General features: G+C 55.6%; 1 protein-coding gene and 1 long non-coding RNA gene across 4 annotated transcripts in view; one reads left to right on the top strand and one right to left on the bottom strand.

Moving 5' to 3' along the window:
- The window catches only part of BCOR (BCL6 corepressor), a 119,752-nt gene that overhangs the window by 48,597 nt on the left and 53,751 nt on the right, over positions 1–17,404 (bottom strand). The window lies entirely within an intron of this gene.
- On the top strand, positions 8,206–11,681 carry LOC138986352 (uncharacterized). The gene is made up of 2 exons (XR_011463184.1): positions 8,206–8,440; positions 11,257–11,681. It is a non-coding gene; the product is annotated as an uncharacterized lncRNA (long non-coding RNA).

Here is a 17,404-nt window from a genome sequence, read left to right as displayed (position 1 = left end):
CACGCACACACACACACACCCTTTTTAAGGAGTATTGCCTGCATGGTATCTTTGTGCAAGTTGGTGGGATTAAAGGGTTTCTCTTCCATCTCTGAGGGGATACATTTCCAACTCTGGGATTTTTAAAATATCTTATTAAGGGAGTCCTAAGAGGTATGAATGTATGTGTGAGGGAGAGGGGATTCATGACTCACTGGGAATTAAAAGGTGAGATTTTTCCTGAGGTGCTCTAAGGTGGAGGAGGAGTAGGGAGCTTACACCAATTGGCCGGATTCATTGGCATTGTTCCAGGGAGGAGAAGCAGTCCCATCTTACATCCCCACTCAGGAAGGGGCTCTGGGAGCTGGGGACACTGCGGAGCCTGCAGCGTGTGCGGGCCTCCTCCTGCTCCCTCCCTCCTCTGCCCTCCCAGGAGTCCCTGGGGAGCTGACCTGGGGGTCAGGCTGCTACACTCGGCACTCAGCAAGGGGAGGATTTCAATGAAAGCAGAGGAGGAGGCGGTGGCGGGAGAGAGCCAGCGAGTGAGCGCAAGGGAGGGGAGGCCGCAAAGGCAGCGGAGAAATAAAGAAATAGGCACAGAAAGGCGAGGTGCTTCCAACCGAGCTGCAGGGGCCACCCCCTCCCACCTGCCGCTGGTTCCCTGGGAAGGGCCTCCCAGTTAGAACCTATGGCTCTCGGGCACTCTCCTGCTGCCCATGCTATCCAGCGTCTGCAAATGGACAAGCAGGTTGGCTCTTCGAGGAGCAGGCCAGGAGCCTGGTTGCCCTTTTCCTGACAGGTTAATTGTGTAAGGCAGGCCAAGTCCTCTTCCACACCTTCATTCACTGCCCAAGCCCTAGGGGAAAGGCCATGCATCCCATAGTGAGGGTCCTACCTGGAGTTTGGGGGACCCTGGGATCCCAGCATGATGTGTGGGGTTTGTTTGTAACATCCATGTGGGGACTAAATTATAAAGCTTTATAGGCCCCAATGGGGCTCTTCAGCAGCTGTTCTCTTCTATGATGCTGGGTACTGAAATGGGTGGGATTGGGGTGATTACAGAGACTGTATTTTTATTTTATATATTGTGATCTACTTTAAGTATTTTTAAAAATACACAAACACCCCCAGGAACAGTCTTTCCTGGTCACTTTGTAAAAGAACTCTGGGCTTACCACGGGTGCCACTTAGAAGATCCACTGGTCCATCCCTCAAGCAAAAGGCATCTTTGTCCCAGGGATTTCAGTTAACTGGAAACATCTAAAGGTAGCTGCCTTCCCTGGTAGGAGTCTGCTAGACTTAGGAGTCTCCAGGTTGAAGATGGCTGCTCTATTCTTTGAAGGGTTATTGGGCCTCCTCCGGAGGAGGGTCCAGAAGGCAGGCCCAACATGGTAGCAGCAACTGCCTCTCAAAATTTCTGGTCTGGGCTCGATTTCAGGCTCTGACCAGGCACGGGTGGGTGAACTACCGTTGACACTGAGGGGGGCTTTCTGAGAAATGGGTGTTGGCGGCTTGGGGAGGCCTCCTCTTGCGTCCCACCTGGTTCGGGCTTAAGAGACCTGAAAGCCGCCGAGCTGGGCTAGATGCTCCTGTAGATAAACTCGGACGCCACGTCCCGTCCTGGCTGCTTATTTAGCGCGGTCTCTCCAGCTCATATTTTACCTAGCCAGGGGCAGTGAGTGGGAACCACGGAAAGAGGGGGGCGGAGAACACCAACTCTTCGCTCGCAGACCCTGCAAGGCGGCTTTCGGCCCGAGACATTTTCTCGGCAGCTTCCCTCCACGGCGGCCGCGGGACTCCGCTGACACGCACCACCCCGAACCCTTTCGCGGACAGCACCCCGGGGACTGGAGGGATCCGGAAGGCTCCGCCAGCCCCTCGCTCGGGGCCAGAAGGGAGTACGGCCCAGCAGATGGAAACGCGGCGCTGGCCTGTCCCTAAGTACCTCTGGGCCCCCACAAAGTCGGGCACCGAGGTGAGTGGAGCTGGGCAGCTGCCTAGGGAAGGTCAGCCAGGAACAAAACTTGGGGCTAGCGCAGGGAGGGAGATTCCAAACGGCCTAATCCGGAGCACTTCCCCCACCCCTCCCCGATTCCCCCTCCGGGTCCACTCGGCTCGGCCTTCGCCCTCGACGCGCGCCCCCCTACCCCTGCATCCCAGAGTCTCCAGCACTTTGGCCACCGCACAGCCCCCGGTCGCGAGTGGGGGGTGGGGGGCGCTGGGTGGTTTGTGTTGCGAGGCCTGACAGAACCTTCTGTGTGCGGCGCTCGGAGGAGGCTAATGCATAATGCACAGCGCCTGGAAGCCCGGCCATTAGCGGCCTGTCGGTGACACAGACAAACGACTGAGAGGGAGGAGATCTAGCTCGCTCTGGAGTTTAAATATACCAGCGTGGAGGGGAAACGCCATGATTTAAAAGTGTGTGTTTGCAGACATTCGCATATATTTTAATGATTTCCAGCAGGCCATGCGTCCCTGCCTTGCATCCCCCTCCCCCAAACGGGGGTGTGTGCGGGGTGGAGGGGAGGAAAAGGCAGAGGGGGGGACGAAGGCAGAATGAGAGGCCTCAACCAGAGACCCACTGCTAGCTTTTGAGAGATGAAGGGAAGGTGAGGTTGGTAAACGCAGGGCGGAGAAAGCGAGGCCTAGGGAAGCCACACGACCCAAGGCCATACCTAGATTTTTTTTTTTAATCTGGCCATCCAGCCTTCCACCCCGGACTGGACCTTTTCTGCGTCGTACTAGAAAGGCCTGGGGGAAAGAATAAACCCTGCTACCCTGGCTTCCCCCAAAGTGTCCACATTTTTGAATCTTCCCTTTCCACTGACAATCCTGAGACCTCCTTCCTCCCCGTTTAACACACCAGTGTTTTTTAGCAATTAAGGCGAGAAGGGGGTGGGGATAAAGATAAGCCAATTTTTTTTTCCGCCATGCAAGTGTGAAAGATAAGATAAGGCTAAGCTGAGGCAAAGCGGCTGCTTACAACCTCCCCTCAGCGATTTTGATCGGTCACTTCTTATCTCGCAAAAATGCTCCTTTCGAAAACTGCATCAAAAAAAGAAAAAGGCTGAAGGAAAGCATTTTCATTTGGAAGTGACATTTAAAACCCACCTCCTCTACACCAGCAACCCCCTCCTCATCCGCGGGACTCCCCAGGAAAAGTCGCACCTCGACTACAGGGTTTCAGGCTTTCTCGTGGGGGGCAGGATTACTAGTGTAATTAGGCTGAATAAAACCAGGGATGCGTGATCAGGAATTATCCTGCCTCCAACCCCAAGCTCGCAGCCGGGTTTTCCTTCTCTGAGTTCCTGATCGGTGTTTGTGTTTCATCGTCTCGCTCGTGTGTTGAAACTAAACAGGTAGTTATATTTGGGAGGGTCATATAACTATGTCAACACGAAGTGGTTGTTAATGAGAAATAATAAGAAACTCTGCTGATTTTTACAGGCCCCTGTAAAGGAAGGAAAAGGCGTCATGAGCCCCGGAACCTGAGAACCCTCAGCCGAACCGGACTCTCGAGGAGCCTTATAAAATCCTTTTCTCGCACAAAAATCTCACCAAGGGGTTTCCGGAAGACTTTGTTGAGGGAGGTTTCGGTATTGAACTCCAGGCCTGCAGAGCGGCCTGTAAATTTCCCCCAGCCCAGCCGCTGGCCAGATCGCGAACATCCAGGCAGGCACCCCAGGCCGAGTTGATGAGCCTCTGCGCCCACCTCCGGCTTAGAGCTCCCGAGATCCCACCTCTTCACCCCTCATCCCGGGTTTGCACCTCGGCGCCGGGCGCACACTGAGTCGGCCCCCTCCGGGCGCGACCTAAAGCCCGGGGCTAGCCGCGGCCGGATAGTCCCCGGGGAGTCGAAACCGCCGAGCGGGGAAACCCCTCCTCTCGTCCTTCCCCGAAAAGCCTGGCCGCGGCGTAGGCGCCGAGCGAGCGGGCATCCGCTGACAGCCGGGCCTCACGTAAGGCCCACACGCGTCCCATTAGTCAGCCTGAGTTCCCCTCGGGCGAGCCGTCTGGCGCGGCCCCAAGGCCGGGCGCGGGAGGGGACCGGGGTGCGGGGCCGCGGCGAGCTGGCAGCGGGGCGGGGGCGCGGGCTCTGCGGGGCCCGGCCGGGCTCGGTTCCGCGTTCCTGGGCCCGCGGGTAAGCTGAGCCGGCGGGGCAGGCCGCTCCCTGGCTGGCGCCGAGGCGCCGAACTGCGCTTCACGTGCCCGCCATATCAGCGGCGGCGGCGGCGAGGAGCGGGGGCTGGGAGGCGGGCCGCAGCTCCCGCGGGGTCTCCGGCCCCCGCCTCCCCCGCCCTGCCCGGGGCCGGGTCTGGACCACCCCGCAGCCCGCAGCCCCTATCCCCGCGCCGGCCGAGATCGGCGCTGCCAGACGCAGAGAGGTTCCTAGGGCGCCGTTCCGAAAGCTGCGCTGCGGCGGCAGCCAGAGGAGGGTGCTCCTCGCGGCCGCCCCGGGAACTTCCCAGCCGCCCCGCCGCCGCCGCCGCAGTCACCGGGACCGGAAGCCCTTGCGCCGCCCCGAGCGGCCTCCGCTGGCCCCCAGGGCTGTTCCAGACGAGGGCTAGTTGCGCGTCACCTTCGATCCCTCCTGGTCTCAGGTGGCCGTCCTCGCCCTGGAGCATCCCCATTTAAACCCGGAGGACCCTACTCGCGGTCCAGCGAGACCTTTCTCTATTACCACCATCAGCGCGGCTCCCCCCGCAGCTGGGACGGGAGGGGCGCGGAGCCGCCACTCCCGCCGGGCAGGAACACCTGCTCCCAGGCCCTGCAGCTGGGCGCGTGGTGCTGGGAGAGGCTGCCTACTGTTGTGTGCAGAGATCGCGGAGAAAATGGGGCTCCGAAGCTCAGGTCCAGGCGCAGCCGCGCCCCGGCCACCCCCATCTCCCATCCTTTCTGTGCAATCAGGCCCGAAGTTCGGGGAACTGGGGTCTTCCTGAGGGTCGAAGGGCCGCCAACCGTGGGATCCGGCTTCTGGCCTTAAGAGGTCGTTTGCAAGATAGATGGGGCAAAACCTGTTTTGGGAGCCATCCCGGTGTCCGCCCCCGCTCTCCAAACCAGACACACTCATCTCCCCTCGGCCCTCACTCTAGCCTCCAGCGGGGGACCAGAGTAGGTCATGGCGGCACTGGTACGGGGTTCGGACTTTGGCACTCCGCGTGGAGAGGGCCGATGGACCCTCCCCATCTCCTCCGTGCCCGGAGGAGATCGGGCAGCCGAGATGACCTGCGCCGCTTGCCCTGCCTCACCCCTCCTCCCCCGTCCCGCCCTCCCCGGCGCTCCTGGCCCAGGGCCCGGCCGAGGAAGGCGTTGTTTTGCCAGCGGGAGCCGAGCGAGTGCGCAGAGAAAAGCCTCCCTGCTCTAATGAGAGTGCACACAGCGCTGCGGCGAGGAGGATGATTACCCGGCGGGCGGGGGGGCGCGGGCCCGGGCCGCGGGCGGCGTGTGCGGCGGCCCCGCGGGCCCGGAGTCCCCGCCTGTCTGGCTGCTAATCGCACGCTTTCTGCTGTTACGGAGGCAGGCGGGAGCCGGCGGCCGAGCCCAGCGCCGGCGACTCGGCGGGTGACACGGAAACATGGCGCAGCGCCCCTCCCCCGCCCGCCCTCCCCGCGCTCCCGCCTCCCGCCTCCCGCCTCGCACTTCCTCCCGCCCGCGCGGCTTTTGCAGTTCTAATGCTCTGCTGTCCGCCCGGCACCATTACGCTAGCAGCCGCTTCTCGGCCGCCCCGCGCGTCTCTTTCCCCTTTGTTTTCGGGGTCTATAGAAAACGTTTGCTTTTGTCCCGAGCTCTCGTTAAACCAAACTTGTGGTGGCAACGGAAGGCGGTGCGGGCGGGGAGGGGCCCGGGGATTTTGGCAGAGCCGACCAGAGCGTGGTGGAAACTTCTCTCGCTGGGTTCCCCACCACCCCGCCTTCCACCCTCCCCTCTCACACGCAGGCCGATCTGCCTGCAGACGCTTCCCCCCTTCTCCCCCGCGAGGCCTCAGTGCTCCAGGAAGGACGTCTGGGGTAGAGGGGCTATAACCAGGCATGAAGATCCTAGGGTGCATGTCTGTGGGCCCTGAGTTTGGGGCACTCGGTGACTTCGCTCCTTGAAGCCCTGACTTGCCTCTCCCTCCCTTTGGTCATTCGGGGCTTTGTATCAGCCGGTGGATTAGGAAGAGGAGGGAAGAGAAGAAAGTGGTTCACGTGTGTGGTTTTTATATTAAGGGTTTGTTGGAATCTCTCATCCAACTGTATAGCCTCTTTTATAGGATCTACGGTGAGAAGGGGGAACGTGGGGCCCATGGGGGAAAGGGTCAGAAACCTAGGCCTGGGAGCTGGATCTTACTTTACTGGTCGGCTCCGCTACAGTCGGTCCGCAAGCAGGGTGGGGGTGGGGGGACCCTGCAGAGTGGGGGAAGGACGGGAGGGTCAGATCCCTCGATCCAGGAGACGCCAAACCTCCCTCCCGGGGGCTAGAGCGCAGGTCCCCCCGGCGCGCTCCCCAGCCCAGAGCGCACGCCGTGGCTCCGCACCGGAGCTGCTCAGGCGGCAATTTTTTAAGCCTGCAATTAAGCGAGGCGTCGCCGTGTCCTCTGCTAGTGTCGATCCTGTCAGTCGCACATGGCCTTGGTGCTCCGGTCCGAGGCCTCGCGATTAGTCACAGGCTCGCTTCGCTCCTTCCCTAATCCGCCTCTGCAGGCAGCCTGGGGACGCGGCCGACTTGGCGGCGCTGGCAGGGAGCCACTGCGCGCGGGGCGGGCTGCCTGGCCAGTACCAGCCCCGCTGCGCCCGAGCCGGCGCGGGTCCTGGGGTGCGGGCTTGGCATTCCCTCCCTGCTTCACAGCACCCCAGGCTGGGGCGACGGCGCCCCTCCTCCTCTCGCCCCACTCCAGGGCCTGCGAGATCTATTTGTGTGGTGTCATTTGCATAAAAATAGGACAAGTGTTTCAGTGCGTTCGAACGCGGGAGGCGAAATCCTTATTGATGTGTCTGTGTGGAGCCCTCGGTTGTCGGAGCGGTTTGATTTAGGGTGTTTGTGTTGCCTTCTGCTAGAAATGAGAGGAAATCCTGCGCAACGCCTTCGGCGGCCCGGGCCCCCCAGAGCATCCCCCTCTGCGCGCCTGGAACGGTCCACCGCCTGGACCCCGGCGCCCCGAGTCCATAGCGAGCAGGTTGAGGGCCAGGCAGGGGACCCATTATGACTCATAAAACCGGGCGGCCTAATCACCAGCTGCCAACCCGTTTACGTGTGGAGCTTCCCGATGCTCCCTTAGTCCGGCCTGGGCCTCCAGCAGGTTCGCCCTGGACACAGCTAGAGCCACTCAGTGGGGGCTGATCAAGTGGTTGCTCATTCCCGTCGGTAGCGCGGCTTCCCTTCCCGGGCGACCCCCGCGCTCCCAGCCTTTGCTGCTCGCCAGCAACTCCTCAGCTTGGACAAATAGCTGGGAGGGCGCCGGCCGCGCGGAGCCAGTAAATCAATCATTAACTCCCCGGCGAGGCCTGGCCAGGGGAGGGAGTGGCGGCCAGAGCCTAGTCCGCGGGGCCAGAAGGAGGCCTCCACCCCGGGTTGGGAGCCGTCCACGCGCCAGCGGGCAGGGTGCGTGAAAGTGGGTCCCCCCCGGGGACTCCCGATCCCCTCCAGAAGCCTCCGCCTGCCAGGCCTTTCAAGCCCGCACCTGGCCTCGCCGGGCAGGTCGGGTTACTGTGCGGCCCCCGAGCGGGCTGAAACACTAACGAACCGCCCCGGGCCTCGCGGCCTGCTCTCCCCTGGAGAGCCTGCCGTGCTTGGGCAAGCTCCTCGGATCCGGTCGGGCTCCTCCAGACACCGGCTTGCCAAACCAAACCGATCGCCCCCGTGTCGACTAGTCTCCCTGCGGCGCCCTCCCCACGGAGCCCACCGTGGGGCGGCACGCAGGGGGTTAAAAGCTCCGGTTCTTCCTGGCTCCTCGGCTGCGTTGAGGAAGCGCTGATCAAAGTGCTTGCGGGGAAGGAAACACACACGCACATTCGGGCCTAGATCGAAGAAGGGCGACTGGAGAGACTGGTCGGGAGCCGCCTGCCTCGGCCCGCTTTCCCAGACTCCCGGGAACGCGGCAGCGGCGGCCCGCGCGATTCTCTCTGCGGAGCTCGGCGCGGCGGGGCCGGGAGGCCGGCGAGGAAGGGAGGGAGGAACGAGGGGGCGGGAGGCGAGCCCGGGCTGCGCGCCAAGAGGCCCAGAGCCGCAGATTAGTCACCGCTCGGCTGGGCGCTCACGGGTGCGCCCGGGAACCGGGAAGGCAGGCGGCGGCCCCGCTCCGCCGGGCTCCCGGGGGCTCGGCGCCGCGGTGCGGGTGCCCCTGCCCCCACCCTCGCGCGCCTCCGGCGCGACTGGATGGATTCTCGGGGGCTCGCGCTGCGGAGATCCACTTGTCAGTTCAAGGGCAGGACAGAAACTCTGCAAGCGGAGTCTTGCGAACAGGAAATTTCTCATTGACAAGGTGCTGCCCCTCCCCCACGCCCGGCTTCAAAACAAAACAAAAACCAGGCGCTAGCGGCCAACGCACTCAGCCCGGGCCCGCCGTGGCCTGCGCCCCCTCAGCTGCCTGGGCGACCCCTGCGGCTCGGCCCAGGTCCGGGGACCAGAGAGCTCGCTGAGCCCCGAGCCCCGGGCCCCGGGCCCCGAGCGCAGGCGGCCGCCAACAAACAGGCCCGGCGGGCAGGTTGGGCTCGGGTCCCGCCCGGGGCGCCCAGCTGTCACGCTCCGGGGCCCCGGCAGGGTCGGGCGGGGGCGCAGGACCCGGGAGGCTCCGTGCCTTCTCGGGTTATGAACCCGGCGGAACGGCTTCGCGGAGCTGGAGGCTGCCGGGTCAGCGGCTCCCCGGAGGCGTGGGGGGCGGGGAGGCCGCGCGGCGCCGCCAACTCGGTGAATCCCGCTGCGGGGACCCGGGAGGGCGGCGAGCTCGGCCTGGCAAAGTTCCTGTAGGAACTCCATGTTTAGAAACTCCAGCGGCGTCGCGGGAGGAGGGGGCGAAGAGGGCGCGCGAAGCGCGCGGGGGCAACCGGCACTCGCCTTGCACTCTCGGGGAGGGTCCGGCGCCCCCCGGCCCCAGGCAAAGTCTGGAAGGCAGGGACGGCCGGGTCCCCGGGCCCGTTCTTTTGTGTCTGCCCCTCTCTTTCCTCTGCTCTCTAAAGATGTCTAAACCCGTTTCATTTACTGAATTCAGCCAGGAGAGCAAGGCTGCCTTTTTAGGGACCCTGATTTCAGGGTAATTTCGTATTTGACACATGTAAATACTTAGTACTCTCAGGTAAGGTCAAATTATTTATCATCTTAATTTATATTTCAATAGGCCTACAATTTAGAGGCGCGAAATGCCTCCTTATGAATCATTATGGTCTATTAGGGGAAGTAATGTATAAACAGCACTATTTGGGAGGGAATCACTTATGTTGACATTTAAATGGCTCTTCAATAGTTAAAAAAAAGAGACATTCGAGTGCCTTTGATTAAATATACAATTTACACGACCATCAGCAAAGCCATCAGGAATATAAATTCTTCTTGGGATTTTATTTATTTATTCCCCCCCCTTTTTTTTAAGCCTTCCAGGGTGTGCATGTCATTAAATCCCTATGGGAAAATCTAATGGTTTTTCAGAAACCCAGGGAAATCACTGGAAGTGTGAGCAAACTCCACCAGCAGGCACACCCAGTGGGATGTTTGTAGATCTTTGTACCTCAGTAACAAAATCAACCACTTTCTAACAATATTGCAACCGACTTTGAAACATCCATAGCTTCCCTGCTGGATTGGAACCTTCCTGAAGGCCTGTTTAGGAACCTGCTGTTCTCAGCTCTCAGCACAGGGCCTCATACCATTTTAAGTTATCCTACACCTGCTAAAATATCACTGGGGAGGCTCTTCCTGGCTGCCTCCCTCCCCCACCTCCATGCACTCTTTACTGAATTACTGTTGCATTCATTCCCTTGCAGCATCTTCCATCTTTAGAATGCTCTTCCTTAACCCCAGTCCCGGCTCCCTATTTATCTGTTCCCCCCGCACAGCTGTACTTCTCAAAAGAGGTGTCTATGTCCATATAGTATTTCCATTTCCTTACCTTGTGTGCAGTCTCAGAGTCAGCTAGTTTCAAAGTCTACGATATTGGGATACATTGTAGCTTTGAAACAGCATAAGCAGAAACAATGTCCAGCAATGACAGGAAGGTACATGTATACAAGGTAATATTCTGCAGCTATTTTAAAAAATCTGCTCTGTAGTACTGATAGGGAGTGACCCCTAAGGTCTATTGTTAGGGGAAAAACAGAATGTTCAGAACAGAAGTATATAGTATATTACAATTTGAGTACTGTTTACCCCTTGTACCAAAAAACAACGTGGAAGGATACAGACACCTGTTTGTCCAAAAGGTAAACATCTTCAACACTGCACCCCCCACCCCCAGCACCACTTTCTTTTCAGAAATGGGAACACAGTGCACAAGCTATTCTGTACCTCAACTATGAAACTTTCTGCTACATCTTACAGATCATTTTCTATATCAGCACTTGGAGATGGGCTTTGTCTGTGCCAAGGCTTATGGAATTTCACTGTATAGATGCATCATTTATCACCTTCTTCAACCCACACTCTTCAACTTCCACTCTCCCTAGCTATTCTGCAGAAAGGGCTCAAGATCACCTGTCACTTCCTTTTGCTGCTGGGAGGTGGATTGCGGCGGCGGGGGGCGGGGGGGGGGGTTGCAGTTCAGGCCTTCTTTGGCCTTAGAAGCACTAAGCACCCCTGCCCACTCCCCATCTTAGCTTCCCAGATGCCACACACACACCTGGTTTTCATCTTTTAGTCTCTTTCTGGACTCTTCTCTACGCTCTACTAGTTGCCTTGGGCCTGGGTCCTTCTCCCCTCCCCTAATATCACCCAGGCCCATGGCTTTAAATACCACCTACTTGTGATGGCCTTTTATACAGTTCATGAGGTTCTCACAGCAAGCACACTGGGGTGGTTTGCCATTCCCTCCTCCAGTGGGTCACGTTTGGTCAGAACTCTCTGCTATGACCCATCTGTCTTGGATGGCCCTGCACGGCATGGCTCATAGCTTCAATGAGTTACACAAGCCCTTTCGCCACAAGGCAGTGATGCTGGACAGCATCAATGAACATGAACTTGGGAAAACTCTGGTAGATGGTGAGGGACAGGGAGGCGTGGTGTGCTACAGTCCATGAGGTTGCAAAGAGTCGGACACAACTGGGCGACTGAACAACAACTTGCTGATGACCCTTCAATTTGTTTTTCCAGTTCCAGACCCCCATACCAACTGCACAACTGGCATCTCAATCCATCCATCTTCGACCAGCTTCATGATAACAATAGTGAACACCTGCAGAGTGCTGGCAACGCTCTTCTAAGGACTTTCTAGAAATTAACGATTAATCCTTACAACTTCCCTCTCAGGCAGGTAGAATCATTATCCACATTTTATGAATGAGGAAACCAAGTAGGAGAAGTCATAGAACACTTCCAAAGTCACTCGGAAAATGGTGGAGCCACGACAGAGGGTGAGATGGTTGGATGGCATCACCGACTCAATGGACATGAGTTTGAGCAAACTCCGGGAGATGGTGAAGGATGAGGGAGACTGGTGTGCTGCAGTCTATGGAGTTGCAAAGAGTTGGACATGACTGAGAGACCGAACAATAACAACAAAGATTCAAACCCAGGCAGTCACAGAGTCCATGTTTTTTTCCCATTCTGCTTCATAGCACACTTAAAACTGTATTCTTTTTAAAAAAAAATCAATCTACAGATATTTGGGGGTTATTTACTAAATGCCACACCCTGTGACAGGTCCTGGGGAGAGAGTGGCAAGCAGGGCAAAATGTCCCTTAAAAAAGGGACCAGCTGTTCCCTTGAATCCTGCCCTTTGTCCCAACTCCCTTCCCTGTCACAGAAAAGTCTCAGCCACTTAAGTGTTTAAAGCAGAATCCTGAAGGTGGGAGGGAAAGGGTCATTCTAGACCTGTCTCCATCTCCCACCTCGCCTTGCGCTAGGTCTGCTGGCAAGGCTAACTGATTCTGCTACTGAATGTTTCTATCCAGTCAACCTCCTTCTTCCCATTCTCCCAAATCCACCCTCACCAGGGCACCATCTTGCTGGGATGAGCATGCAGGGTTTCTAGTCCTGCTGCCTTCTGCACTGATATTCTCACCCCCCTCCAACCCAGGCTCCACATGGCAGCTACAAAGGTCTTGCAAAAAAAAGTCACATGTCACTACCCCACTAGTTCCCACTGCATTTGGAATAAAACCCAAACTCCTGAACAACGCTTCCAGTCCCTGCCACCTCATGGCTTGCCACTGTCTGACTCACTCTCTGAGGCCCAGCATACAGGGGCCTGTTGTTAATAGGCTCTGAGCGTTCCTCCCTGGGCTGTTGTCTCCCCAGCGAGACTGTATGCTCTGTAAGGACAGGGCGTGTCATAACTGTACACTGACTTTATACCAATATCCAGCAATGAACATGTATAAACATAACATTCTCATAATGTTGTTTGTAGCACATTTGTGGCACATATAGATGCTAAAAATTTTTTCCTTCATTTTTTGCTGCATCTCACAGCATGCAAGATTTTATTTCCTAGACGAGGGATAGAACCCACACCCCTTGCAGTGGAAGTGCAGAGTCCTAACCACTGGACCGCCAGGGAATTCCTCCTAAAATACTTGATGAACAGTACATGAAACACTGAATGCTTCATACATTTTGCTAACTCTAATCAATATTCTCTATCATGGCCAGAGAAGAAACCAAATCTAAGAGAGCAAGACAGTTGTGGGCGTGCATGCCAGGAAAAGCAGAGTGTCTGGGCTTGTGGCGGGTAGCTCTGTAGTTCGGGTGAGGATCGAGACCACAGAAATTAGGAAAGTCAAGCATGAGGCTGGAGGAGCTGTTACAACCCAGAAAGGCTCATGGGAGCGTGGGATGCAGGTATACAGGTCTTTGCCAGAGTTCCTGGGTGTGCACACAGGGGGCAGGCCTATCCTTGCTAAATACCACTGAGTATAAGCCTCCCAGAGATCAGAGAGGGACCTCCTAGCCCAAGAGCAAGACATAGCCCAAACCAGAACCTCTTTAGTGTATTCTGCCTGTTGCCAACCATTGGGTCCTTTCTTGGTGGCAAAAGCTTGAGACTACCTTTCTGCTCCAGACCCTGGGGAACCAGAAGAGTGGCTTCTGGTCACAGGTGAGCCTGGGCAGTCGGGAATTTTTCTCTCAACGCCATGACATTCGACTTTAAACAGTAACCATGTCGTTATGATGCATTTGCTAGCAAAGAGAGTCTTTTTTAAGGATGAATAAATTCCTCCATGATAAAAACAGCTACTGTTTATTGAGAGCCTTCACTCTTTTCAGTTACTTTATTAGGTACATTCCCAAGTTACCTCACGGAAGCCCCCAAATAACCCTATGGGTTAGGTATGACGATTCACATTTTAGAACTGAGGAAACTGAAGCTCACTATTGCCCTCCCCAAATACACAGCTAGTCTAACTGAGGCTGGTGACGGGGATTTTATCTGACTCTAAAGCTGGGCTCTTTCCAGTAGAGTAATTGTTTGTCTCCCACGCATATGTACCGTTCCCCCAAACCTTAAACTATTTCTGGGATCAGATCCGTCATAGTTTCTCCAATCCTGTCCTTCTGGGGTCGTCTTGACAACTCGCCAACTGCAGTAAATATCACAAAAAGAGTTTGTTTCTTTCTGGGATCAGCAGGTCTTGGCTGATCTGTTGTGTTCACCATGGGAACCTAAGAATTTATCATCTGCATGAAGGCTTGCCTTCCTCCCAGGTAAGCTTTAAAAAAGTGTGGGGCCAAGTTCAAGGAAAGGACTTCCTCCCCAGCACAAGTAGATTGTCTAGCTCTGTTTGGAAAGTTTCTGCACCTCCACCAATACTAAATTATGGCTGTTTGGCGAGATTATAAACCACCTTGCCCTTTCAGACTTCCGGGCAATGTTTTTCCTGGCTTTGGGCTTCGATAAAAATTACTCTGCTCTCACCATGGAGAGACAGCTAAAGCAGGGAAGAGAGGATATCGGAAAGACCCACCACACAGCCTTTCTGAAGCCCTTGAATTTGGGGAAGAGAAGGGCCGCTAGCCTTTTTCAGCTCTTAGAAGAACAATCACTAGGATTTATAAAGGGCTCACTATCCACCAGGCACAGTTCTAAACATTTTATAGGCATTGCTAATCTCATTTCATATAGAAAACTACCCTATAATAAAGCTACTATTAGTATCCCCATTTCACAGATGAGGAAACTGAGGCTTAGAGGATAACTAACTTGCCTGCTTGCCTGGACACTCATCGCCAGATTCCTAGAGCCTCAAGTCTGATCCATGCGGTCTTTCCGATTCTCCAGGCAATGTCATTACTCAGCCAGTTTCTCAGGTGCATCATCACTGGGCACTTTCTTTGGATCTAAAGGAAACGGCCTTCACTGCATCCTGGAGTGTCACTGATGTCCCCTGAGGACACGACAGCAGTGAATTTGTCCCGAAGGTCCCTCTGAGATGCCTCTTGCGTGCTGTCACTTTCCAAGACACAGCCCGTTGAGGGCGGACGAAGCTCTGCGATGATGCCCATGACAGAGTGCGGTCATCCCTGCCCTGGTCTCTTTGACAAAAGCATGCTGCACAGTCGGCGGGTGCCCTCGCCAGTTCAATGCCAGTGGCTGCGCCGGGACCTTCCTGACCTACTTGCTGGCACAGGGAGCGTGGAGGAGGGAAGATCAATCTCCAAGATAATTTAGGTTCTGTCTTTCTTCAAACCAGCCTCTGTCCTCTGCTCTAGGTCTGCCGACGATGATTAATGCGCCACCGACTATTTCCTCTCTTCAGCTTGTCCCTGGCTTTGGGCTTTATTTTACAGCCGTTGCCAGAGTTTCTCCTCAGCAGAGAGTAAATACTCAGAGATTGGAGCACAGCCCTTGGTGTTACTCAGAAAGTGTCCCAGGCGGCAGGTGGCACAGGGCCATCCCTGGAGTAGGTGATGCCACTGTTTAGGGTTCAGTGCTAAACCACCACCTCCACCAATGAAAGCTTAATCTTTTAATTATTCTGAAAATACCCAAACTAAGCATTGCAGGGAAGGCAATTAATAGAATTCATACGGTCTAGACCTCATTTGTAATTATATATTATTATTTTTCTCCCTACTTTGTTCCAATAATGATTTAAGGCTGCTTCCAAAGATACACAAAACCCAGCAAAGATAAATAGAAGAAGTGGGACATGAATTATACTGTCATGCCTGCTCACAACCTCCGTGCCCCATCCCACATAATAGAACTGAATTCATAACGCCTTTCAAAAATGAGGTAATTCTGCTCTTTTGGTGGCAACACTAGGCTCTTTGTAAAGCAAGGGGGTGGTACACAGTAATGAAAGGACCGGGGAGGGCCCAGGAGATTCCATTTCTAATGATGGCGCCCTTGCTGTGTGACCTTGGGCAAGTCATTCACCCTCTCTGGACTCGGGAGTCTGAAATCCTCAAACGTCTCTCCCCATCTCTGAGGTCCCTTCCTCCGCCACCCCCTGCCCTCACCATCACCATCACGTGGGCAGGAGCCAGCACTGCCCATCTGGCACGAGGTCTCCTAGGAATTACTGTCAGAGAAATGGGTTCCCAGGAACACCTCTCTCTCTGCCCGCCCTCCCTCTCTCCCTCCCTCTTTCTCACACACACGCACACACATACACATACACACACAGAAATCTTCTGGGAAACTAGAACAATGGACTTGAATTGTCTCTTCTCCTAAGGCAAGGACCCTTTTCCAATCTTTAGCTAAAGAGACCCTTCCAGGATCGGGTGAAAGTGAAAGTCGCTCAGTCGTGTCCCACTCTTTGCCATCCCATGGACTATACAGTCCATGGAGTTCTGCAGGCCAGAATACTAGAGTGGGTAGCTGTTCCCTTCTTCAGGGGATCTTCCCAACCCAGGGATCAAACCCAGGTCTCCTGCATTGCAGTGGATTCTTTACCAGCTGTGCCACCAGGGAAGATCCTTCCAGGATTGGATAGCGTGGAGAATATCCTTCTTGGGAGGCAGGGGGTCTCTCCCTCCCTCAGCTGTAAACTACTTTCCTTCCTCCTCTTGCAGTTCAAGACCCTCTTAGAACCCAGCCCACCCTCTTAGAATCCAGATCCAGTCTCAGCTGCCTTCACTCCCTCCTAACCCCATCTTCCATTTTTTTTAATCCCTTCCAGCATCTAACACCATGCTTACCCCGCCATAGTCCTCTCCCTCACCCAAAGTCTCTATCACCCCTCTGCTGCCTTTATGAGGGCTTCTCCAAGTTTTTCTGGAAGGATTCCGCAGGCCAGAGGGGCAATGGAGGCTCAGCCCTCCTCAATGGCCTCAAGGGGGAGGCCACTGGGAAGACTGGTTTTAAAATGCACTCCTGCCTCAAAAGAACATGTGCAATAGGATTCCATTGACCTCAAGTTTTAATGTAGGCAAAGGCAATCTAAGGTGTCAGGAGTCAGCACAGGGGCGACCTTGAAGGAAGAGGGACATTGGGGAGGGGCATGCCCTTTGGAAAGGGGCACAGCAGGGACTTCTGGGGTAGGGGACAGGAATGTGCTGAGTCTTGATTTAACTGGCTACATGGGTGTGCCCGCTTGTAAAGATTCATCAAGCTATACACTTAGGATTCGTATACTTTTCTCTCTGTGTGCTGCACTTCAATGGAAGGGTAACAAAGTAAAAACCCAACAAATAGGGACTTCCCGGCGGTCCAGTGGTTTGGACTCCATGCTTTCACTGCTGAGGGCATGGGTTGGATCCCTGGTCGGGAAACTAAGATCTCGAAAGCCTTGGGGGATGGCCAAAAAGAAAAAATAGTACAATAAATTTAAAAAATAGGTAAACAGATAAGGGAAGGATACGACTTATAATTGTATGTGAGCTCTGGAGAGTGGGAGATACTCTGGGTGGAGTGGGGTTAGGGGAACAGGGCAGTGAGGTTGTTCTAGAGACAGCCAGGAAGTACAGTTTAAAATCATGGAGACAGGGGACTTCCCTGGTGGTCCAGTGGTTAAGACTCTGCGCTTCCCATGCAGGGGGCATGGGTTTGATCCCTGGTCAAGGAACAAAGATCATGCATGCTGTGCAGTGTGGCAAAATAATAAATAATTAGGCTTCCCTGGTGGCTTAGTGGTGGAGAATCCTGTGGCGAATGCAGGAGACACAGGTTCAACCCCTGGTCCAAGAAGATCCCACATGCCACGGGGCAACTGAGCCCATGAGCCACAACTGTTGAGCCTGTCCTTTAGAGCCCGGGAACCGCAACTATGGACCCCGTGTGCCTCAGCTACTGAAGCCCACACTCCCTACAGCCTGTGCTCTACAGCAAGAGAAGTCACCATAGTGAGAAGCC

Source organism: Bos mutus, chromosome X (assembly GCF_027580195.1).
Source record: "Bos mutus isolate GX-2022 chromosome X, NWIPB_WYAK_1.1, whole genome shotgun sequence".
NCBI classification, from domain to species: Eukaryota; Metazoa; Chordata; class Mammalia; order Artiodactyla; family Bovidae; genus Bos; species Bos mutus.
The sequence above is the reverse complement of the archived record's forward strand: the minus strand, read 5'-3'. Positions and strand labels throughout refer to the sequence as shown.